Source organism: Clarias gariepinus, chromosome 5 (genome assembly GCF_024256425.1).
Source record: "Clarias gariepinus isolate MV-2021 ecotype Netherlands chromosome 5, CGAR_prim_01v2, whole genome shotgun sequence".
NCBI lineage: Eukaryota > Metazoa > Chordata > Actinopteri > Siluriformes > Clariidae > Clarias > Clarias gariepinus.
The window spans coordinates 33,864,689-33,892,113 of NC_071104.1; the positions used below are offsets into that span (position 1 = coordinate 33,864,689).

The 27,425-nt window shown below is 38.0% G+C and overlaps 1 protein-coding gene across 3 annotated transcripts in view; it reads right to left on the reverse strand.

The window, feature by feature from the left end:
* The window catches only part of itprid2 (ITPR interacting domain containing 2), a 77,464-nt gene extending 51,490 nt beyond the window's left edge, over positions 1-25,974 (reverse strand). The window contains exons 1-2 of one of the 3 annotated variants that reach the window (XM_053496142.1): positions 25,844-25,974; positions 14,070-14,174 (exon numbers count right to left, since the gene is read on the reverse strand). The gene's annotated coding sequence lies outside the window, so the exon portion shown is untranslated. Of the gene's footprint in view, positions 1-14,069; positions 14,175-18,265; positions 18,285-18,410; positions 18,431-25,843 lie in introns of those variants that run through there. The other 2 variants (XM_053496145.1, XM_053496144.1) reach the window with 2 other exon arrangements.
* Positions 25,975-27,425: the final 1,451 nt, after the last annotated feature.

Sequence of the window (27,425 nt, forward strand, 5' to 3'; positions counted from 1 at the left end):
TACGGGTATTAAGTGACTTTTTTTTCAGAGACTGTTTGCTTACAATAATGCAACATCATTTAGGGAAGTTCATAACCACCCAACACAAATCCAAATCTCTACAAAGACTTTAGGTCATAAATACATCATGAGCTTGTTAATTACTGATTTAAAAAACATAAGCCAATTCACATAAATATATATATTTTTTACAATATAAATATAAAGCATGGTCAAATGACCAGCATGACGAATATAACACTGAAGCATCAACTTTCACACATGAGGAATAAAAAAGGGGGATGGTATTTACAAGCATTTACCAATTGTACCACAAGTGCAACTGGTGTTGGTAAATCGTTTCTCAATAATGGCGCCGAGTCTGCAATGTTATTCGCACGCGAAGGAGTACTGCATAAAACAGGGCACCACTATTTACTGTGAGCATTTATAACACATGTACCACATGACATACCATGCACACCTGAAATATTGTGAACCTACACCATAGAACAAGAAACAAATGAACATCGGAGAATTGATGCTCCGTACAATTCAGATATTGTGTGTACTCTCCCATTCCACTATCTCGTAGATCTCTCTTTGTTCTACGTCGTACGTCATTCAAACCAACACCCTTACTGCTTTCTCATTCCTTACATGGTAATTCCTTCCTAAGGCTTGCTGGAGTCCTTTTGTCTAATCGGGAAATGCCAATGTGCTTCTTGTGCCAATTATTCTTCTCAGTTCTACCTGGAACATGCTAGTTAAGCTTTGTACCTTGGCTAGTGGGTAAGCTGAGAAAATCTCGACATTGACCCAAATGCTTAAATGATTAACTACCTTACTGAATATGGGACTGAATTAATGTATGCAATGAATTAGAGGCTCGAGTAAGTAGTAGCTTCATGCACTATCTTTGCCATGTTTATCATCAAGACCAATCTTCAGCCACGAGTGGCTATGAATCAAATAGAAACGTGATCAGGGGTGCACAAACTAATTGGTGCACAGGTTTAAATCAAGAATGCATGGCCAATGTTAAATTAATATAAATCTTTTTTTAAATCATGTCTTTTATGCATTGCAGGAAGAGTTTGCGATACTAGCCAAACACTTGCTCTTTGCTATGCAGTGCGCTATGCAGGTGACTGACCTTTAAACAACAAATAGGCCATTTCTATCCACTCTGTGTTCACGAAAACCGACCCTATTTAGCAAAAACAGAAATACATTATATGGACAAAAGTATTTGACCAAACCTGTTACTGACTGAATTCAGGTGTTTCTATCTATTAGACCCCTTTCCCCCGAGTTAAGGGTAATCTTAATGCTTCAGCATACCAGGACATCTAGGACAATGCTATGCTTCCAACTTTGTGGCAACAGTTTGGGGAAGGCAGCAGTGTGACTTTGCCCCAGTGCACAAAGACAAGGTTTGGAAGAACCTGAACGGCCCAAACACAGAGCCCTGATCTCAACCCTATCGAGCACCTTTGGGATGAACTGGAACAGAGATTGCGAGCCAGGTCTTCTCGTCCAACATCATTGCCTGATCTCATAAACACATGAATTCCCACAGAAAACCTTGTGGGCAGTCTTCGAACTAGAGTGGAAGTTGTTATAGCTGCAAAACGGGGACCAGCTCCATACTGAAATATATGTATTTGGATACAATATCACTGCAGGTTTGGCCAAATAGTGTAACAGATCTTTAAACCTCTAGTTATTCAAGTTTAATCTTTTTCTTTTTCTTTTTTTTCTGAGAGTTAAGGGCCCAACGGGGACAACTTGGCAGTCGTGGGATTTGAACCTGGAACCTTCCAAACCGTAGTCCAATGCCTTAATCACGGAGTTATCCCAGACCCCTTTTTTAAGATTCTCATGCCGTTTTAAACTGTGGTTCTTCATCATTTTAATGCATCACTCAACTGTCCTTGCTGTCATTTATTCTGGATCCCTCACACGTTTTTTAGCACCTGATACCTGAACTTAAAATATTCTACACATTAGCGCTTAACAATGTAACCGTATCACCGGGTTCTCTTCTAGAACTTCCAAGTAATCTCTTCCTTATCCAGCCTGAACGCATAAACAAACATCGCACCAAGCGAAAAGTACACATGGATCTGAAAACAATGTCAATCTACTTTTGTTAAAACAAGCTCATGTTACCAGGTTGAAAAGGTCATTATGGCAACAGACACCTTCCCAAGTGTAACAAGATAAGATTTGCCAAACTTTAAGCAAGCAATGCCGAGGCACGCATGCAATGGTTTTTTTTCTGCCTGAAAACAGAAACACGACTCCCAGACTGCAGCCACCCTGACTGACCTTTGCTACCGGCACCGTACGCGACTTAAAGCTTCAGCTAACTTACACAGCCCACTGACGCACAGTTCTCTATTGTGATATTGTTCAAGCCAGCATGGCTAGACAGCGTGTAGATACGAAAGACAAATCCCTTCCTGTATCCCTCCCACAAATCCCTCCGGGATCAATAATGGGTCGCTTTCAGAACCAAAAATAAAACATGCTCTATAGCTTTTTTTCATAAATTATCCTTCCATCAATGCAAAACAACGCAGCGTTGATGCGAGAGTAAGTACAATTCTAATTTTGCATAAAAAGCACCTGCGTTACCTCAGGAAGTCCACAAAGGAAATGCTTTCAGGTGGTGAAGCCTAAAGGAAGTGTGCCTACAAAATGAAATGAAAACACACACAAAGTTCTCGACATCTCTCATTGGGATTTGGCAAGAACATGAAAAGAGAACTGAAGACCGACTTCCTGTCGAAGATGAAATGCGAAAGGACACCGCCACAGGGCAACGCAACCCTGACCGTCTTTTTTTTGTTTAGCCGAAGTGACACGCTGCTTACAGTAATGGCACTCTGCGTACGGCATCAGGTCCTGCCAACTTTTAAGCCTTTTTCCGTTTCAGACAGCAGCTACGCCAAAAGTGCCAACGATAAATTCAGTCTATATTAAACCTTAAGAGCTTTAAGTAGATTATAGTCGATCAGGAAGTGCTCTTTCGTCCCTGCTTTGATTAACCTAGAGGTTCTCTGCCACCATTATTTTGATCGAGGTTCATAAAACTGTCAGTCGACCGGAGACGATACCCGGGACGGACTGTCTGTTCTATTCTTGAGAAACTACGGAAGAAATAACCACCTGCGGCTAATAACCGTGGATCTCAGCCCTGGGGACATGTGGACAAGAAGGGCTGCATCTTTCCTGCTAAAATGTGAACCATGATTTTTCTTCATGGGAGTAAGATCACGATGGTGTTCTTACATGATTCTCATTTTATTAACAAAAACATTCATTGCACTCATCTAATAAAATAAATAAATGTCTACACAGGACATGCCTCTTATGTTAGGTTATATCATCATTATTATTTTATCAGCGTAAGGTAAATGTCACAGACATTGTAAGGTAGTTTGAATTCTACAGTATAGAATTTATTGTTGTCAAAGGATTTGTTGCTCAGCTAAACACACTTCTAGTTAATTCTCTGTAGCGTCAGAATGTACCACGCCTCCAGGTTCTGATTGGCTGGTACCATCCCTCATCGAGCCTCCTATTGGCTGGAATTGAACAATCCGGTAAACAATATGGAACAGTTTCTGTGATTTTCTTGTCTCTTCGATGTTGTCTCATTCGGCATGATGCCTGCGAGTGCTTCGTATTCATTATTTATATCAATATTTGAGTACCAAATTAGTCTTTAAAAAAAACAAAAAAAAAAAAACAACTCAAAACCACACGCCACTCATTTAAAACCATCAACGCACTGATGGGTGAGGCTTTTGATTGGACAGTTTTAGCACGAGTCTCAGAGTCTATTGGTCATGTTCAGTACACATCAAATGTAGTACTGATTGTAATAAAAAAAATACCTTTTTGCGATTAGATAATTGCACAGGTTTATATTGAAGGCACCGCACAAAGTCTTGATCCACCCCACATTTCTTTATATTTTGCTTCCAAAGAGCCAGACTTCTATCTTTAATGTAGTCTGGAGGACTAGTTCTCCTGAAGGACGTTTTTGGTCTCTCATTTTCAGTCCAGTTCCTCTCAACCAGTCTCAGAGAAATATAACGACCTATGAATCATTCAAGCATAAAAAAAATTAAATCTAACTTAAAGCATGACTCGGTGAGAAACAGAGGCAGATGATACAAGAGATGATCAGGACAGTGATTAATATACTGGGATGCTGAGAGGTTGGAACAGACGAGAGGGGAAATGAGGTCGCTGCTGAAGTTGTTATATAAACTAATTTTAAAATTGTATCTGTAGGTATTTTGGCAATTCTTTAAATTAAACACTTAAACAGTGTTACAGAATAACAGGAACAAGCTAGTCTAGAATCCATATTCTGTCCTGAAAAGATCAAAGAGTTCACACTAATTAAGCTTAGTGGTTAATAAGATGTTGGATTACTAACCGAAAGGTCCTAGGTTCACCTGCTCAGATGTATAAGGAGATAAACTGTAAGTCGCTCTGAATAAGGGCGTCTGCTAAATGCCGGAAACGTATATGTAAAATGTGTGTAGTGCAGCAGGTGGTCAGACACGGACAGAGTGAAGTATGCACGAGCGGGGTTATAAATTCAACAGATTTTTTTTCTTGGTCATCATGACCTTCTTGAGAACAGTTATTGGCAGAGGACCATCAGGAAAAATACATCTATGCATGAGACGTTACATTTAAACACATTTTAATTAATTTTAATTTTAATATTTTAAATATTTTAAATTTTTAATTTAAAATTTTAATATTTTAAAACTGTAAAAAACATAGCTGCTTAAGAGAAAACAAAAATTTACATTTTGTGTTATTAAATCGATTTTTTTTCTCTCCGATTTGTTCAACTAACAAGTGGTAAAAAAAAAAAAAAAAAATAGTTCTGGGTAGAGTTGGGTATATTTCGGGTTTTTATGATACAGGTGTCAATTTGGTATTTTTAAAATGATACTCGGTGCCTACACAGTGCCGAAAAAAAAATGTGTCCCAAAACTTGAGGATAACATTAAAGAATGTTTTTTATTGATTAAAAATAATAATAATATATTTACAGTAAAGTTTCATGTAAATATAAGTAAATAAACACAACCTATTTACATTCTACCTAATAAACTATTGAAAGTAATAACAGCACTGCTAAAACCCCAATAACAGCAAAGAAGTTGGTATTTTTGGTTTATTACAAACCAACTTCAAGTTTTAGTAATTCTTTTACAGAAATACGATCATATCTCTCCTGACTTTGCTAGGGTGAGTCTGACCGGGGCCGGGGACGCCCACGCCGACAGCTGATGTCCTCAAACTGTTAAACAATGGAAATTATCTTTCACGTGAGTTGAAGATGATGATGCTTCTTACTGTATGTCTTTTTCAGAGATCCAGGTGGCATCCAGGTTTATTCGGATCTAGTACATACTGGTTTTATGGATAAACCCATGCCGTATTGGGACCAAGTTCCGGTACCTAACCCTAGTCCTGGGTAACTGCTAACAAATGTTAGTAAAGTAAAAAAGACTTTTGAAAACAGTCTTAGGATTAACTCACAGTCGTATTTCAAAACGCATCAGGTATTCAATCTAGCGTAATCTATAAAAAAAAAAATAATAACAAATCACTGTGTATACGTTTACATGCATGTATTATTAAGGGCTAAATTTGTCCATGTTTGTTGCGTAAGCAATGCTCGAGAATGCTGCCTTTCCAGACTAGCTCCTTTCACAAGCAGTTGCAAGTGACACTTTTGTTATTTTTATTTTTTAATTATTCCAACGACAATAGCGTGCTTGACAAACATTCCAGTATACCGATTAAAGTAGCCTGATCCAGTGACAAAAATACTGGGCACGTGCAACAATTGTACTAACTATAACCTGTCTCAGTTTACTGACGTAAACAGAGTATACAAACACGTGACGTAAAACAAGACGTAGTGCAAATAAATACAGATTTAAATCATCAGGCTTCTAAACAAATAATTCATTCTGACATTTGAAAGCGTCAGTAGAATTACAGCTTGAGTGGTTTGAGCTTTTGTTGATTGCTCAGGCCTTATGTAACAACAGGAAGTGCAAACGCTTTGTTTTTTCTTTAAAAAAAAAAATAAAAAAAATCACATTTGTGCGTCTTTGCGCTCTGCAGCTCTCTTTCAGCTATTTGGAACGTTCATTATCTCGGTGTGTTTCAGCTCAGTAGAGCACTTTATATTCAGCACATGGTGTTACTCCGCACCCAGAAACAGAGCCCGGGCATGCAGAGGAAGTCGTGAGCCAGGAAAGAACACGAACACACACACACAAAATCATTAAAGCACACTTCAGGCTTTACAGTATGAAAAAAAGAAAAAAAAAAAAAAACGTACAAAAGAAGGTCACAGAGAGCTCAGCATGACAGAAGGGCAAATACTGTACACAATGTGATTCGGGACAGAACCATATATCAAAATTTCATGGGCTTCGACATTCTTTGGGAGGCATTCAAGTACAACTGGGACTTGTACACAGGAAAGCATTTGAATGGTTGAAGCGCTTCAAAGGAGGCCGTACTATATGTCGGTGAATGACTGAGTCCACTGCAGTTAACATTCAGCGAGTGGCGCGCCTGATCCTTGAACATCGACATAAAAATTGTCGCCAGCTTGAGGAAGAGAGACTCAGTTCCGTCTGTGGGAACTGTACACACAATCATTCAGCAGCACCACTTCAAGCCAAGTCACTTCAAGTCAAGTCAAGTCAGCTTTTATTGTCATTTCAACCGTAAACAGTTCAGCACACAGTGAAACTAAACAATGTTGCTCCAGGACCAAAGTGCTACAACAAAGACTGACTAGCTAACTAAAAGATCTACTTGGATGACTAGCTAAGACAAATCAAATTAACAAAAACTATCCAAGTACTGAATGGTGGTGTAGTGGTTAGCACTACAGGCTCCAGGTTCAATTCCCATCTCTATGTGCATGGAGTTTGCATGTTCTCCCCGTGCTTGGTGGGTTTCCTCCAGGTACTTCCGGTTTCCTCCCACAGTCCAACGACATGCAGATTGGGCTAATTGCCATTCCCGAATTAGTGGAGGTAGTGCAAGTAAATTATCTGTAAGATGAGATTTGAAAACCACTTGAATACCGGATGTCTCCTGCTTTATGTCTGAAACACTGGCCTCCCAGGAACTCCTTTGATGGGACAAACATTCTGGAAATGGCTACATGGCAGGCAGTCTGATCATGGCTTCATGTGTTAATGTCTTTTGTATAGCACTTTAGAATAGTTTTAGGTTTGTCTTAGATAGTCAGCTAATAAGGTGTCCTAGTTGGCTAGTTTCTGTTCATTTATGTTGCATGTATGTACAGTAGCGCCTCGGTCCTGGAGGAACGCCGTTTCGAAATGTATATGGTCGAAATGACAATAAAAGCCTACTTGACTTAAGATCCAAACAGACTTACATGGTGAAGGAAAAAAGTTTACTGTATCCTAACTTCTGTTCCTTAATTGTGACTAATATAAATGACAATCGGAGATGAGGTACTGCATTTTAATTTACCTTTTCCTTTTTTGTATCAATGCCATCAATTAGTGCATTTTTAAATATGTACATTAAAAAAAAAGCAAGCCAAAGGGCACTTTATAAAAAAAGGAGAACGTGCTACAATGACTCTGACTATAATCAGTTGTGTTTGCTGTGGCACCTTGTTTTAACACTAGAGCCAGCCAAGTGACCTACAAGTGACCGATCTGGTATTACTCAAGCTGCAATGTTTTGTTTACTCCCTAATGTTCTGTGTGACTTCCTGTTAAACCCTCCTACGTTTTAGAATAGTCCTTAAATAGTCCTTAAATAAGGTCCTTTTTACTTACAAAGAGACAAGTTAATATGCCCTTGACTTCCACCTGTAAGAAATCTTATTGCCACTGAATCGTCAGTTTGTCCTGTGATCTTGATCCTTTTACGAAGTTTTGTGGGCGCCGCCAAACGCAAAACTGCTTGGTAACTTCCAACGTCTGCATTGTGCATGCTTGGGAAAACTTCCTGGTGATTGGGGTTCAACATGCACATGTAAGTAAAATAATATATATAGAAATCTAGCAGAATGATATTCTAACCAGCATGTTTCATACTGAAGCTTTTCCTTAGCTTGTTATACTTACTTACACAAACAACTCTCCATCTAATTAAACCAGCATATATCTACAGGGGTTGGACAATAAAAAACACTGGCCAAGCCCCAAACAAGCGTACCACCCAGACTGGTGCATGCCCAGAGTGAAGCATGGTGGTGGATCAGTGATGGTTTGGGCTGCAATATCATATCATTCCCAAGGCCCAATACTTGTGCTAGATGGGCGCGTCCATTCTGGAGGACCAGGTGCACCCAATGGTTCAAACATTGTATCCTGAAGGCGGTGCCATGTGTCAGGATGATAATACACCAATACACACAGGAAGACCGGTGACTGGTCTGATATTTAGATCTGACCTGCACAGTCACCAGATCTAAATATTATTGAGGCATTTTGGAGGAGCGAGTCAGGAAATGTTTTCCTCCACCAGCATCACTTGGTGACCTGGCCACTATTCTGTAAGAAGAATAGCTCAAAATCCCTCTGGACACCGTGCAGGACTTGCATCCGTCATTCCCAAGACGAACTGATGATGTATTGACCGCAAAAAAGGCTGTACACCATACTAATGAACTATTGTGGTCTAAAACCAGGCGTTTCACTTTCATTGTCCATACTTACCAAGACCATATATATTTACTTTGAAAAGGGGGTGAAAAAAAAAATTAGTCAGGTATGAACCTGTGTGGTGATTCATGCATTTTTTTACGTTTATTATAGCGACGAAGTGATTCAGTTTGATTGGCTGTGTCCGGTGGTCACAAGGTAATCATTGCATTACTTTATTTTTATTAGCATAAAGTAAATGTCACAGAGTTTATTAGGTAATGAAATACATGATTTACAGTGCAGAATTTATTGTAGTCAAAGGCTTTATCACTTTATCTTTACACAGTTCTACAGTATGTAGTACAATTCTATGTAATAAAGATGATGATTTAGTTATGTGTCACATGTACCTTAGATCACAGTGAAATGATTTTTCCCACATGTCCCAGTTAGGAGGCCGGTGTCTGAGCGCAGGGTCAGCCAGGATACAAGTGCTGGGGCTTGAACCCCCGACCTTCCGATCAGTAATACAATTGTACATGAACGTCTTTGTTCAGACGGTAGTATGTACAGAACAGTATTTTTGTCTTCAGTGCATGTGTGCATGGCAGTTAAAATAAAAAAACTCCACAAATATAACATGCAATGATGAAGTGCATTCTAGCTGCTAAATGCAACAGTGATGGTTTGACACATACGCATTAAGGTGACACAGTTTTGACACAGGAAGCATAAAAAAAAAGGGGGGTTGAAACAGGTTGTTAGAATGTACAGATCCATCGCAGGGCACACACACATACACTCATTCACACACTACGGGCAATTTGGGAACAGCAGTTAGCCTAATCTGGATGTCTTTGGACTGTGGGAGGAAACCCACGAGCACGGGGAGAACATGTAAACTCCATGCATACAGAGACGGGAATAGAACCCAGACCCTGAAGGTACTGTACAAGACAACAGTGCTAAATGAAACACCACCGAGCCACCTCGTGCTAGAGTCTGAGCAAACGAAAATGAAATCTGAAGGTAAAACACAGGGCTGCCTGCATGTTACCTATACGTGACAGTGGAACCACATACATGGAATGATCGAGTTGTGTGGCAAACATTCCCCAAGTTCCGGCCTGATCGGTTAATTAAAAGTGCTTTGTGTCACTGTGTGAGTGTGACTGAGTAAACTGTCAAACCCATGATCTACAGTGTGATCTGAATGTGGAAATACATGCGAGGGAATTGCTATCATTTAGAAGTTCGATCACGTGTATGTTTTATACATTTTTTATATATATGTATATTTGTTTGTATATGAGTCATACTCACTCATTTCTGTTTTTATGCAAATCTCAGGAGCGTACATTAGGCTTTTTGTTTCCATCTGAAAACTAATCTGTCTTAGTACTATATATTTTTTCTTTACAGTCATGCATATATCCTCCTGTAATGTTATTTATTTATTCTTTTTTAAGTTACTGTATATACGGAAATACTTAATGATTTTGTACATAATTATGCAGACATGATAAACATATATAACAAAATTGGTACAGGATATATAAAGAGCAAGGCCCTTAACCCTCAACTGCTCAGATGTGTAATGAGATAAAAATGTAAGTCGCTCTGGATAAGAACGTCTGCCAAATGACTAAATGTAAATGTAAATGTAGATATATAGTGGGTACGGAAAGTATTTGGACCCCCTTAAATTTTTCACTCTTTGTTCATGTGATATTTCAGTTGTTTTTTTTTTTTTTTATAAATCAGCAAAAATGTCAACAATTTTGTGTTTTTCTGTCAATATGGGGTGCTGTGGGTACATTAATGAGGGAAAAAAATGAACTTTTATTTTCATTTTTTTCAAATGATTTTAGCAAATGGCTGCAATATACCAGTGAAAAATGTAAGGGGGTCTGAATACTTTCCGTACACACTGTAATATGGGGCCTAAGACTTTTGCACAGTAATGAAAAAAATAATTATTGAATAATTGATTAATTAATCAATCATGCATCAGTACTTGACTCTGATGACACTGCCAGGGAAAGCATGTACAGAAAGCCTAGCAAGGGCCGTTTAGTCAAACAGTGAAAGAAAAGAAATTTCTCCTTGTTTGTTTGTTTGTATTAGGATTTATAGTACAGTAAAACCTTGGAATGCGAGTAATGCAGTTTGTGAGCGTTCCGCAAGACGAGCAAAGATTTGTAATAAATTTTGTGTGTGCCGGTTCACACACTCTCTCTCTCTCTCTCACCTTTGTGTGTATGTGTGTTTTTTTTTTTCTCTTTCTTGCGCTGCGGAGTGTGTACGCACACAGCATTTGCATGCATAAACGGAAATTAATTTTTACTTTTTTTTTTAAAGGTAAAGTGCAGGTTAATCTGCTTTATTTTTACTTTATATTTTGTGTTAATTATTTTTACGTATTTATTTTTTTGGGCTGTAGAATAAATCATTTAAATGTCCATTATTTCCTATGGGAAAAAAAGCTTTGATTAATGAGTGTTTTGGAATACGAGCCCACTTGTGGAACGAATTATGCTCGTAATCCAAGGTTCCACTGTATTGCCATATCAGCTTCTCAGGCTATTTCATGGCAGATACTTTTTTAAACATTAAACTAATTTATTCAAACCAATATAATATCATGACACTGCCATGGAAAGCATGTACAGAAAACTTAGCAAGGGCCGTTCGAGTCAAACCAGGACTCGTGATAAAATTTTTCCTGGAAACTGAAGCATACATTATCAAGTAGGCGAAGATCGAAGGTTCCGACAAGAAAACTAACGTTTAGATGCCGTAGAGATGAAGACTAGGGGAATTTTTGTAATTTTTTTTTTTTAAAGCATAAAATAAACATATTTCTTTGGAATTTCGAGTTTGAAAAAAATAACCGACCTGACCAAATTTATTGCATAGTTGTAATCCTGTAAGCATGGGTTCAGGTAGGGAGGCGGGTCACTTAAACGTACCTGCAGGCGTGTGCAACTCTATCTGTAGGAGAAGAATGCGGGAAAACAGCATTGTTTCTTTTTTCGTCTGAGCCTTTTCACACAGAGTAAAAGAAGAAAACGAACAGGACAAAGTCAGCCCTGGAGGCGGTGTGCGTGAGACCGTCTGTGTGTGCGCGTGTGTGTGTGTGTGAGAGAAGGTTTAAGAGCCAGCAGCGTGAGCTCTACACCATGTCCTGTACAACTATTAGCATGACACTGTTTAATCATTAGCTCGATGTGGTCAGGCTGAGCAATAAGGGGAAGGAAAAAAAAATTATTGCAGACTAATGCTGGTGTACGCATACACAAAAGACACGCACACACACACACACACACACACACACACACACACAGGATGTGTGAGATTTCATAGCTTAAGTAGTGAGGAACAAAATGCTGTCCAGACACAGCGTCGTGCAGATAAGCAGAACTCTCATTGCATCGACACCAAACACTCTCTCACACACACACACCCTTATGATGAATATCAATAATACAAGGCGAGCCTGGCTGAAATCCCAGGTACACAACGTCAGCACAAGACATGATTACAAACCAGATGTGACGGAAAGGCCCGGCACGAAACCAACAGCAGAATTATCAGATTCAGATCCATAAACAATATTTTGAATATGACAAGACCTAATATTAAAGATCGCTTCGCCTCGTATCATGGTTCAATATTGGTCTTGGGAGGGGGCGTGGAGAGGGTTGTGTTGTGATAAAAGGTTCCCACGTGTCAATATATCATGAGATGAAACTGAGATTGCAGAGCTGCGAAAACATTTCAAACGCGCCAGAGAGTCGTTTGAACTTTCATACTGTAGTTACGCACGCACGCACGCTAGAGACGTTTGCACGATTTGCGCAGGTTATTTAATAATGTTTGAACCAAAAAGATTTTTTTGTTTGTTTTTTTGTTTTTTTTACCCCCCCAACCTAACACAATGCAAAAACCATAACAACGGATTGTGGGCTTGTTTAAATTCCTCATTATATTGATCTAAACCTTCATTGTGTCACGATAATACAAACAATAATAATAATAATAATAATTATAACAATAATAATAATAATAACAATAATAATGAGAGGCATTCGAATCAAACCAGGAACTTGTTCTAACTTGTTCACACTTTGGCGCGTTTGTTTGTTTGTATTAGGGTTTATTGCCATACCAGCTTCTCAGGCTATTTCATGGCAGATATATTAAACATTCAACTACTTCATACAAACCTATATATATATATGCTATAGATAGAATGTAAGGGATTTAAAGGGTAGTGGGGAAAAAATAACAAAATAATAATAATAATAATAATAGTAATTAATAAATGAAATAATAATAATAAAATCACATTATAATATGGCCTTGGCCAAAAGAAGATTTTACATACAGTAAGGTTTTTTAGATGCACTTTTGCTAAAAGTTGTAAAAGTTTTTCTGGTTTCATCTTGCAGAATAATTTTTTTTGAATGTTGTTCTGGTAGAAATTGTTCTCTTATGGTATTAAACCTCGGGCAGGTCAAAAGTATATGCTTTAAAGTCAGAGTAGTGCTGCAGTACTGACATTTTGCTCGCGATTCAATAAAGACGGATGGGTTAAACCTGTATGGCCGATAAGGCACCTTGTATATACGACTTTGAAGGGATGAAAGCACCTTTTTCCCACCACTGGGCTTGTTTCAAATTATTTGTTGCTTTGGTATTCCCCCCATTCTGCTTGCCATTTATTTAATGTATACTGATTTATCAATTAGTGGGATTTGACATTCTTTAATTGTTTCTTTGGTGTAAATGTGATTGGCATTTACAGAAGACTTAGAAGAAGCACAGAATGATGATGAGAGTCTTAAAAGGAGTTCCTGGGAGTCCGGCGTTTCAGACATGAATCAGGCTCCGAAGTACTGAGAAAACGTTCTTCCTAGATGGTGTCCAAGCACTACTGTGATAAGTGCATTAGTGTAGCAGCGGCTTATATAGAGAAATAAAGGGAGTTTTTAACTCTCATAACTGTATAATAAAGTTCTGCAAGATCAAAAGTCTTTTTTGAAAGCCGGTTTGACTTGAACGTGACTCGTACAATAAAATCCCAGTTGGGACGGTTTAACTGAGTGGTAAGCATACTAAGTACACACATCTTTTTGGGATTGAGAAAATTATAATTCTGCATGATGAAAAGTCCCGGTTTGACGCGAACGCGCCTGGTGCATGCACACGCCACACTGTTTGGGGAATATTCAGTGTCAGTAAGGATTAAAATTCTTCCTCCGTGCATGACGCAAACATGTGACGATCTGCGAGTCAAATTCACAAAAGACAAACGAGGGAACTGAGCAGAACACAGCGACCACCAGGACATGGTTTATATAACATGGTTTAAAGAACAAAGCTTACCTGTTATCACAAGAACAGCTGCATCAGCACATGCTTATTCTGGATTCTGATTGGTCGCAAGATGTTTGGTTAGTTCTCTACAACAGCATCTCAGAGCAGTTCAGTCTGTAAGACAAAGCACAGTTTATATTAACGATCGTTTCTATACTGACAGGTCATTCGTCTGTATGAAATAACAGGGTATAGGCGTTGCTATGGAGACGACACGTCAGCGCATTTCTGCGATATTCGCCTTTCTAAAATGTCACACACGCAACACCTGTTTATTTCTGGTGTCACTCAGGCATTCGTCTCGATTCGGCTGCGTGCAACAGTCGTTTAAACACTGCCTTAAGAACGTCCTGATACTGTCGGTTTCTTTTAAACCCACAAAAGCAGTTCTGCTTCAGATCGTGACTTGCATCCAAATTGAGCCTTTGGGTTTCACGAGATGAATTGTTTTTGGACCGTCCACTTCCTGAAAAAAGTGGCCGCTCTTGCTGAAGACACTTTTCTCTCCTGGAGACGAGACCTCCGCGTGCATGTGCATAATGCGTCAAAAGAACTGAGGCAGGACAAGCTGCACATGCATGCGGTGTCCGTTTTCCCAATGAGACACGTCGACGGTCTCCAAATCTTCTGCTCGGTGATCCCTGACCTTCAAAGCTGCCTGATGTTGGTGTCGACAAAGTAATACTTTTGGTTTGTTCGATATTGAGTTTTGACTAAATTCAACACTGCGCAGCATCAAATCATTTAATAATAGTTTTTTTTTTTTTTTCTTTTGGAGTTTTTTGGTTGCTTTTGTTTGTTTGGGCTGAAAACATACTCTTCTTAACTGCGTAAAGAAGCTTTTAGTCAAATCCCTGCAAAATGCTAAAAATCACAGAAATCACCCGAGAACATGGAGAAGTTTATATAAATAATTAAATGTAATTATAATTATAAATAAATAATAAATGCATTATGGGCAATCTGGAAAAGGTCAATCAGCCAACAAGGCAAGCCTTACTACTATGGAAGGAAACTGGAGCACCTGGAGATAATTAAAGAGTGATCGTGAGACACGATATTGCGATATTCGATTATATTAATTTTGTTACAATTTTAAGACCTTAAACCTTAAAAATCTAAAAGAGTTGCGTCATGTAACTCAAACAATTTCAACCTCAGCTTCATTCAACAACTTCACAACTGAATTAAACGCGAGTAATTAAACGTAGCTCATTCCTTAATTAAACTAAACACAAAACTGCATTGTTACTGAGCAGCTCGTATCTCCGTCATAATCATTATTTCTAAACAAACTTAGCGTTTGTGTGTTGAGCCACTGCAAGTACTGTACATGGCAGACAACCTTTTGTGTGAACACGAGCCGCTTCTGATGGGGTGCGCGGGGGAAGTAACGAAAGACTAATTAGCCCTCGCAGTGTTTTGAGACTGGTATAAGCTTGTTTGTTTGGACACAAAGGCTGATGTGAGGGGTTTTTACGTGCTCAACTTTTGATAATGTAGCGCCATAAAAATGTGTTTCTGTTGTACCAATCGGGTGCTGGTGCACACACTATCTGATATGATCGATTATGGCAGATCAAGCTGAAAAACAGCCGATTCTGGTCACTGGGTGATCGATCTGGCCACAAATGATTAAAAAAAATTAATGATTGAGTGCATGCAGCAAAAGCGAATCTGCAAAACACAAGAATCATGATTCATACCCGAATTTAATCTCCCTGCCTTGTTCTCTAGAGATAACAGAGCCTAAGTGCACCGTGCCAACCCTTAAGCCCTAGTGCCCAGTGCCGGCGCTTATTATATTAGCGATTAGCTTAAAAAGTAATTTTTTCTTCTAAATATTAATCAAAAACAACTAGGATGGCTTAATACCAGATGTGGCATCAGCTGATTTCCAAACTTCTAAATGCAATCTCCACCTTCGTTTCAATCCAAACTGATACAGCGAATATTGCCGTTTCTATGGTTTACGGTCACTTGGACTTGAATTCAAATAAGCCACATTCAAATGAAGAGTGGACGTGCGGTTTTAGAAGTTCTGCAATAAAACTGGTGCAATATCTCCCCGTCCATCTTCCTACGCCACTTCCCTAACAGCTTACAGACACACTGACTCACAAGGAAACACAAGGCACTAAGGACCTACACGTGTAACGACAAATATTAAGATTAAATGTAAAAGCACCCTTACACAAGTCTGTGCTAATGCAGACATTACAGAAAGTGCAATGACACACACAGTTCTGTACACACCCTGCTGAAATCCTACACTTCATGACCGACTATCAGTGCACCCCTCCTGCCGTATTATTAACCCCATGACATCACTAACTAACGAGTACAGACAGCATCAAGGTGATGATGTGCAGGAAAGGCGAGTATGGAGGGAACATCAAGGATAAACTGTGGATTTAATTCGCGATTCATTTCACCTTAGGACTTATTGTATCATATTTATGCCTTATTATTTTAAGCCTAAGCCGGTTTTTGCTGTTTATTTAAGCTGTAAAGAAAACAAAAATACTAGGGAGGCGACCGATATGATTTTTTTGTTTTTTTTTAGAGGCGATATTGATACGATACTGATGATTAGTAATGAAAGGGATCGATAAACGATATGATGATATTTGAAAACTTCTATATGAAACTTTATGCATGTGTTTAATTAAATAATGTGTTTTTTATATAAAAATACAAAAGTGAAAGAAAACTCCTAGCAGCATTGGGATCTGGTTTAACCTCATACAATTTTGATAAGGTTTACTTTTTTTTTTTTTTAAAGATAAATAAACAAAAATAAATCTGAAGGAGTTATAAAGTAAATAAAGTAAAAAGAATAAAGAAAACTAGTAAAAATGTAAACTGATCTAGTGTATAACTTCTCAACTATTCGTCCCAATTCCGCAGCACCAGATTCTGGTAAAGTAAGCACAGTTGCTCAGCATGCTCTCCAGCTTGTGTTAGTCTTATAAACTGTAGAGACTTCACAGAAGACATGCTCACTAAGAAAGAGAGGGGAAGGGGGGAAAAAAAAAGCATACTGATTCTAATATCTGTAAAAATGCCAAGTATCGACCTGATTATCGGCCAGGCTGATAAACGGTCTACCACCCATAAATACCTTAAAAATCGCGAAATCATCAAGTTGCGTTTAAAAAAGTTCCTTGAAGGAGGCCTATTTAAATGCTGGCGGTACGGTGGTTAGCACTGTTGCACCTCCAGGGTCTTGGTTCGATTCCTGTCTCTGTGTGCATGGAGCTTGCATGTTCTCCCCGTACTTGGAGGGTTTCCTCGGGGTTCTCCGGTTTCCTCTAACAGGCCAAAGCCATGCAGATTCGGCTAATTGGCTTTCCCAAATTCTCTGTAGTGTGTGAATGAGTGAATGTGTGTGCCCTTGATTGGATTAGCGCCCTGTCCTGAGTGAGTAAATATTCAAATGCAGTCCAATTAGAACCCCCCACATAAAGTGACCTCATATGAGAAGATCCCCTCTCTCAGCATGTTTTTTCTTTGGAGAGTGGTGCAACAGGAGCTCATTTACATAGATGCTGAAAATCCGCATTCTTCAGAGGAGTGAAATGAAGCAAGCATGTCGTCACGAAAAGGTGCATCTGCGATTTGGAGGTTATTTCAGGTAGACGGAGCATTACCAGACACGCTCTGGCGGAGCTCTGAGACCTGCGGTGACTTGTTGATGAAACAGAATAATAGGAGACATTCAGGTGTCCTTTTTTTCCCCCGGTGTTCCAGCAAACGGCGATATAACAATATAACGTATGAAAACAGGGAAATGAAATGCACGAATACATGAAATACAAGCAGGTGTATCTTTAAAAAAAAAACATTGGATACCTTTCGACTAGCAAAGTGCCATAAAATACATTAAAGCGAATAAACATCTGATGGCTTGGGAAGCGTTATTTATTTTTAACCAAACTGTGTTTTTGTCACTTTGTGCTTTTAGATAAATAAGACTAATTTTACTAACTCTTAACTATTGTTAGGAAGAACATACAGTAGGAGTGTAAGCCAAGCCTTTACACCAGTTTCAATACTAACCTAAATGCTTATGACACCAAGCGAAGCTGCACATTTATGCAGGGCTTGAAATAAAATGACGTTAACATGTAAGTAATCGTTTCCAAACCTCTTTTCCACACAGAACAGACACAACAAAAGAAACGAGTGACGTGAAAACATACCTCCACCCAGCACATGTTACAGATCTACAGTATTACGCACTCAGGCACGCATTCCCGATTTGTACTTTTCAACGCCGCACTCGTATCCGAAACACCTGCCGCGACGTGACGTGGAATCCCAGGGAACCCCGCGAAGCTTACTTACTGCGGATAAGGCGACCTCCTCTCCTTTCAGATTCATACGAGAGGTTCTGATCCGCATTGGCAAAACTCCTCTTTCAGCTGCTTTCACTTGGGAGAGATTACCGACTCGTAGCCAAACACGCTTTCACAATCGAGACACGAATGTAGAAACCCATGTGACACTGTGTCAGATCCACCCATGTTAGCTCAGCGAGTAACGCACGCACAATGCCGCCCACACACACACACAAACACACACACATACAAACACCTGGACGCAGTTATTTGAAGAAGCTCATAAGACAGTTGTCTTGTTTGCACACTGTTCCGCTTTTCCAAAGTCAACAGTGGAAAATCTGGGTAAGGCAGAAAGCTTATCCTACCACCATCGCTGCCGAATGTTGATCATTTTATTTACCTTCAGGAAGTAGTTTTTTTTTTATTATTATTATCATTAAGGAAAGCATCAGCTAATAAATGCAAAGTGACACACAAGCCTACTGGTCATAAACGGTTATTTCCATGTCGCTCACGCGAACACGCCCTCGGCCGATTTAACTCCTGGAGCACAAACTGGTACTCAAGCACAACAAACAAGAGGAAGGAAATGGACAATTTGCTTACTGTAGGTCACTGTAGGGTTCAAGATTATATTGCTGCAAGGAGTATCAAAAGGTCACTAATGAAGCCTTGAATCATATCGGGAAGCGATTAACTTTTGTAGCCATGCAATTTTATTTTATTCAATATGATTCAACTGAATTAACGTATATTTACTGATTTGTCTATATTGATCAAGTTAGAATATGGAAAATTTTTAAATAGAAAAAGTATCTAAGACACTGGAATGCTGTTGGCCAGAAAATTAAGGTATCAGTGCTAAAAAGTGTCAGATAGGACTATAAAACACCACTTTTCACAATACCTAATGTGTCTTAATCCATGATAAGTTAAAACAAAATAAATATGCATACACTTTTATATTTTTATCAGAGAAAAAGATGAACAGATTTGCTGAATACAATTTCATGCCCTTTTATGTAGTGTTTGCAACTTTTATGAATTCAAATCTTTGAACGATCTTAATTGTCGTTCAGATGAAACTTGGCCGATTTCACATGAAAAGACGTACAGGGTTAGGGTATAAAGGCTGAAAAAGTGTATTATTCTAAAATGTGAAATTGTTACAATATCGCAACATGAATTTGACAAGGTTACGGACAGTACGGATTTCTTGCTTTTTCATCTTTTATCAAAAAACTATTTAAGCATCAATACTCAAAGAAATATGAATAATTAGCTTTTTTTTTATTTAAACAATTATTGTTTGAAGCGAGACAGTAGAACGGTGAATATAAAATCATCTATCAGAATGGCTGAAGTTACTGTAGCAGCTTGAAATTTTTAGGGAAGCACTTCCATGGAACATAAACTTCAGAAGTAGCTTTTTGGCGCACAAACATTTCCTGTATCATTTGTATAACATAAAAATAAATAAAATCAGCACCGATACTTGTGCAACTGCCATGTTTCATACAAAGTGATGCTATTTTCCCCGCCAATCTTTTGCGATACGTTACGAGAGTTGGCAGGTTTGCACCAACCGTTCAAAGTCAAAAGATGAAAAAGCAACACATTCGCAAAATTTGCAAAAGATGAAAGCGTTTTTTTATTTTCTGTAAAAGCTTTGGTATATTTTTAACAACTTTTTAAAAATTTTATGTTTTCAAGCTATAACATTGGAAATGGATTCTGAAACGGACTCATCGATTCAATCACAGCGGAACTTCTCCATACAAATTTAATACGATAATCCTCTGCATTTTATCACAGCATTTTTTTGTTTTTGTTTTTTTTTTGTCCCCAATATTTGAAAATATTATTGATATTTGGGTGAATATTTTAACTAGTGCTGCACAATTCATCACATAAAAATTTAAATGGCAACATGGACCTGCACAATTATCTACTTAAAAAAAGCTAAAATGTACAACACGTGATAAACTCTGCATAAATACCTAACTATGCATATGTCAACTATTTAAGTATATATTTATTTTTAATAATTTTAAAGAGATAAATAACTTTTGGCAAACATCATCTTAAAGCAAATAACTTGTCTTATTATTTGCTGTAGCCTAGCTCATAGTGGCCGACCCTGTTCCACTACAGCTATAGCAATGCGCGCTATCTAACTATCCCTGCATTACTCACTGCTGATTACCTGGATCAGGTGTGTTCAGTCAGTCAGAAGCTGGAAGATACCAATTCTCTTTGTCATCCCGCACTCCACCCTCAGCCAAGATGGCATCTTCCAGCTTCTGACAAACTGAGCAAACCTGATCCAGGTAATCAGCAGTGAGGTGCAGGGATAATTGAAAAACAAGCAGGGCTGTGGCTCTCGAGGAACAGGGTTGGCCACCGCTGGCTTAGATAAATACATTTAAATACAACATGGTACGTTTAATGAAACGTACCATGGGGGCCAGGGGTAGCTCAGTGGTTAAGGCATTGGACTACGGTTCGGAAGATCCCAGGTTCAAACCCCACAACCACCAAGTTGCCACTGTTGGGCCCTTGAGCAAGGCCCTTAACCCTCAACTGCTCAAATGTATAATGAGATAAAAATGTAAGTCGCTCTGGATAAGAGCGTCTGCCAAATGCCTAAATGTAATGGTTAAATATTGCAGCTAAAATTAAAATCGCTGTTTGTCAAAATATGCAATTTCTTTTTTCTTTTTTAATTAAATCATGCAGCCCTGATTTTAAAATTAAAAGAGTCTGAGTCTCAAGTTAGCAGCTTTAAAGCCCATGTAAGCTTGAAACATCCCACATCTACGTCAAATCCACGAGCTGCTAAATCAAACTACTGTAAGACTCTAATCAGCAGATCTAAAACTTCAAATTTTTAGCTTTTAGATCCAAGTCATGTCAAATGTTAGGTTAAGAGATACAAGACAAATATTATAAATCACAATCCCAAAAGCGTTTCTATACTTCATGAGATTTAAATTGAATTAAATTTTTTGAAGATTTTTTTTTTGTTTAAAAAAAAAAAAAAAACACGTCTAGAAACTGTTTTAAACACGTTTAGAAAACAATACAATAAATATGTTTAAAATTGGTCAGGATTTCACAATTCATGTAAAGTTTAACCTTGGATTGCGAGCATAATTTGTTCTAGACACATGCTTGTAATCACTCGTATATCAAAGCAAATGTCTTTATAAGAATTAATGGAAACTCAGATGATTCGTTCCACAGCCCAGAAATATCTATATGAAAATAATTAATACAAAATCTAACGTAAAAATAGAACAAATTAACCTGAACTTTAACTTTGAACAGAGTCATAGCTATGGTGATTAAGACCAGAGAGAGGACACACACACAAAATAAAAAATGCTTTATGTGCGCGCATACGCGGTCACAGTGTTATAGTAAACAGTACAGTCACGCACGCACGGATGTCGACTGTACGAGTGACGGACGCGCACTGAGACCGGGCATAGGAGATGACTACCCACAATACTGCTCGTATTTCAAGACCTCATTTGTTTAGAGAGTTAAAATTTTGTTACATTTTTTTCCTCATCTTGCATGACAATCCAAGGTCTTACTGTATTACAAAAAAATTGATTAAAAAAAAAATTTTTTTTTTTAAATATATTTTTTTATTCAATATTGTATATTTATTTAAACTAAAAAAAAAATATCACAATGTTGATATTACATCGTCTGTGTAATGTACAATGTGACAAAGACTTCTTCGTAAACAAATCATTATATAGTCTATTGACACACCATGCAAAGAGTAAAAAAAAAAAAAAAGTTTTAATCCAAATCTTGCACCCTCATTAAGCTATTATGTTAAATAAAAGTAATATTGTTATTATTAACACAACACTCTTGTAAGTATGCTGGGGTCGATGTACCGTGTGTGTGTAAACAATAATAATGACGAAGGATCAGCAGCAATTAAACAGAGTGTGATCAATTGGTTTCCCGGACAGGTCGTGAACATGCTCAGGTGTGAACTGGTTCGATGTGTGTGCATGTGTAAGATTTCAACACTTGGTACCATTTCGCTTTTATTTCCCTATAAGTTATAACATCTTTAATTAGCAGCGTTCTAGAGCTTTTCCTTGGAACACTGAATCACTCCCTTTCCAGAGAGCTGCTGTTGCCGCTACATGTTTTTCCTGAAAATGTAACAAGCCACCCCTACTCGTTTGCATCCCGGTGTTTTTCCTCTTCATCTCATGTCTTATCTGAAATTTACGTAATTCACACACAGTGTTTGAGCTTTAGAGCTAAAACACAGAGCCTTTGTGTAACCAGGTCAAATTATACACGAGATAAAACACAATTACGACTTATATTTATTAAAGAACGACACGCAATATGGTTTATTAGGATTCATGAAACTGATTATAACTAATGTTATTGCAACTGTGACGGGTGTTTAATTCAAACCAGGACTCTATATAATCCGCTGCTAATGTTTTCTCAGTACGCTGGAGCCGTGATCAGACTGCCTGCTTCACATCTGAAACACTGGCCTCCCAGGAACTCCTTCTAATGGCCTAAACATTGGAAAATGTCTTGAAGCGGAGTCAGGACTGTATGGGGACGGGGTAATAACTCCTAGCTGAGTTTTTGTAATGTGCAAGCGCTGCTGGTGAATGAGTGTGTGTGCAGTTTACACAGACAAATGCGTCTCTTCTGCAAGTTATCGACAAGTTCGATCTTCAAGTATTAGGCATTCCACTTGCTGAATGTTTACAGAATTGATTGCATTAATATTTAAGCCTCCTCAATTTACAGATATTGGCCTTTCTGAAAAAAGTTTTTGCACAGTTTCATCACTGTACTGTGCATGAAGTCTTCTGTAAATTTTAACCGGTTTTACACATTTATTCAGGAGAAATTTCACCAGTTTGACTTAAACGTTATAAACAGACCTCACTTGTCTCCTATTAATAATAATAATAATAATAATAATAATACACACCTTGGCATGTTACTGAAAAACAGCAGAGGACAACACCATCGCCTGTTTCAGAAACGTGAAGTTTAATGCTTACAATTGCGACTCCTTTTATATATGCTAATTAAACACCAAGTCCCCATATCAACATTTACATATTTTTTTATCCATTTAAAAGGAGGAATCCTTCATACAATCCTCAGTGTAAGTTGTTACTATAGAAACAATAACCATTGTTAAGTGATATATAAATTAAATTAAGTTGTGTAGGTACCATGATGTGCATTAATATAACCTCGCAAGCTTGACTACCATCATAATAAATTAATCCAGACCTCCTGATCAATCCAAATCACGTCTTCAAGAAGGACATGGAGTACCTCATGATATTACACACAGAGAAGCAGCAACAGTCTCCTGAGACATGTCACACTACACTGACCTAGCCTCACATAGGAGCTATAAGAGCTATAAGATCTATAAGCTTTCCCTCCTTATTAACATCGACACGAAAACATGACGAGTCCTAAAAATCGACCGCCTCTGAGGAAGAAATGGACCTGGAGAAATGTACATGTTTGTTTCTTTAGAAGCTGTGCTGAACTGAGAAAGCCATGATACTGCTACACCACTGATTTATAGGACTTGGCCACAGAGATGTACACACAGCCTGAATGAAACTTCCAGACCTCTCAAGTGAACTGCATCTACTGGATATGAGCATTAAATCAAACAGCTCGGAAACATTAAATACAATATAATTAATGATATTTATGTGGGAAAATGAAAAGCATTTACAGATCGAGCAATAAAAGGGGTGACACAAAGGACAAAAACATGCACTAAAGATAAAAACATGTAGATAAGAAAGTAACAAAAAAAAAATTAAAAAGGAGGCTGCTTTTTTTTGCTGTTCTTGTTTTCCATTTTTTTTTTTAAATGGCAAAAACAAATGAACAAAAGATTTTTACTTTTTGTGGCAGAGGGTTAGAGGGAGGGAAATCAAATATATATCTCCCCCTTCTGATTTTTAATCTATCAGTTTACACAGACAGATGCGTCTCTTTTACAAAATCATTGACAAGTTATCTGTCGATCTTCAAAAATCAGGCATTCCACTTGCTGAATGTTTACAGAATTGATTGCATTAATATTTAAGCTTCCTCAATTTACAGATATTGGCCTTCCTGAAAAAAAAAATTGCACAGTTTCATCACTGTACTGTGCATGAAGTCTTCTGTAAATTTCAACCGGTTTTACACATTTATTCAGGAGAAATTTCACCGGTTTGACTTAAACGTTATAAACAGACCTCACTTGTCTTCTATTAATAATAATAATAATAATACACACCTTGGAATGTTACTGAAAAACAGCAGAGGACAACACAATCGCCTGTTTCAGAAACTTAAAGTTTAATGCTTACAATAGCGACTCCTTTTTTTATATGTTGGTTAAACCATATAAACATTTTATGTATTTCTCTTTATATACGTGTGTGTATACACACACACATATATATATATATATATATATATATATATATATATATATATATATAGGCCTACATACATATATATACATATACATACACACACACACACACATTGTACAGACACATTTTATGCCAGTTTTTTTTTGCAATTTGGTGGCACAAGTCTGGAGTGAAAAAAAGACATAATAATTGGCTATTTTATTAATTTATTTTGTTTAAAATAAAGGTTTGCTAAATTAATTAGGATAAATGTGTGCAATAAAAGATGAAAATTAATATTTTCTCCAAACAGTTTTTTTAAACATTTAACATTTTTTATTGCAGACATCAAAATGTGTTCAGCAAATTTATGAACTTACTTATTTATTCATTTACTAATTTATTTATTTATTCACTAATTATTTGCTTTTTCTGTTATTTAATTGTTTCACTATTTTTTTTTATTTCTTAAGTTGTTTTTTTTTTTTTTTGCAATTTAGTCAGCACAAGTCTGGTCACAAAAATTGTTACATTGTATTTATTTGTATATAATAACATGTTAGTTTTCAAACGTTTACCCAAAAAACAAATATTTTTTTTATTTATCTGTTACTTTTTACTAGGATGATTATTCTTGGTGTTTTAAAAAAATTAAAAATTTTTTTTTTTTTTTTGCTCCAGTAAACATGCACATGACCAACACATGTAACAACCACCAGAGCGGAATAAACACACACACACACACACACACACACACTATACAGTACTAGTAAATGTCTCCATGTGAAACATTTCTGCTGGACACACAGGCATGCGCGCAGGAGTGTTAGAGTGTGTGTTAGACAGGATACAGCTGGACACACTGATGACTTACTGATACACCGTGAAATCCTCCTCCTGCAGAGTCCACGCGCTTTATAATAAACTCTTATACAAAACACTTCACACACACACACACACACACACAGAGTGAAAAGAGCAGCAGGCTCACCATCGCTCAGTCGGTTGTCTGTGTTTGTAGTAGAATCGCAGATCACTCTCTCTCTCACACACACACACACTCCGAGCCAAACCGAGGCATCAGCTTTAACACTGGAGAAAAAAAACTTTCCCAAAACTTCGTCAAAACTACTATAAGATTTCCTCTTCCGGGAAAAAAAAAAAGCAGCGCGGGACAGAGTGCCAAACCGCGGCATAGAGCACAGAACAGCGCACTACACAGGGAGTGAGAGACCGGCTCGCTGCACACTGGTTAGTGCACTCGGTGTTCCGCGGTGTTCCGAAAGAAACGCAGCCGCGCATAATCAGGGCGGGTCAGGTGGAAAAGTGCTCCAAGTGTGCAGCCTGCTGGGGGAAGTGAGCAGTGCAGTGCAGTAACATCTGCCCTGAGCAAGGCAACAACAGTTCATGAAGGGGTCTTAGTTTAAAACATTACTATTATTAAGCATTCTAATAAGGCCAAATAGCTCACCAGAACAAATTACTTTTAATACCTTAAAAATACCTAAAAGAAAAAAAAAATGTCCACCCTGCAAGCACAATATAAACAGAATTCAATTCATCCATCTAGAAACCTCTGTAGACCAACCAGGGTTCATGGAGGCCAGAGATGACCGCTGTTTTTATTCCCATTTTGTACGACTATGGAAGAACTTCTGTCTAGCATTCACACTGACTCACTCACTCATCGTCTATACCGCTTTATCCTGTATTCAGGGTCGCAGGGACCTGGAGCCTATCCTAGGAGACTTAGGCCAATCCATCACAGTGCACACACACATACACACACTCACACACTATGGGCAATGTGGGAACGCCAGTTAGCCTAACCTGCATGTCTTTGGACTGTGGGAGGAAACCGGAGTACCCGGAGGAAACCCACCAAGCACGGAGAGAACATGCAAACTCCATGCACAGACGGGAATCGAGCCTGGCCGGAAATTGAACCCAGACTACTACACCACCGTGCCGCCTTAACTTTCACACACTACGGGCAATTTGGAAACACCGATCAGCCTAGCCTGCACGTCTTTTGGATTGTGGGAGGAAAATGGAGTACCCAGAGGAAACCCACCATGTGTATGTGAAAACTCCAAGCACACAGAAAAAGGCGGGAATTGAACCCTGACCAGAGGTGCAAGGCGACAGGGCCACTAAGCCACTGTGCCGCTATAAACAGTGTTGCCATATGATATGATGCTTTTCAGTTAACAAGTAGTGAATAGGAGTTAATTTAATCTGATAACAAGAAATATATACAAATAGGATGTTTTCATAATCACTTCTACTTTATTTGATTAGATAGCTACCTGTATGTTACTTTGCATTCATAAAGGGGGGGGGGAACAGACCCGCCCACTAAGCAAATGTGTGGCGCACAACTGCATAAGTGACTGCACATAGATAAAATCTTTTATGTTTTTTTATTTATTTATTTATTTATTTAGGGTCTTATGTGCAACTATCTCATACTTATAATTAGAAATTATAAGATATACAGTACAATACTGTGCAAAAGTCTTGTGCCACCCCCCATTTCTTCATGTTAAATTAAATCACATTTTGTAGATTAA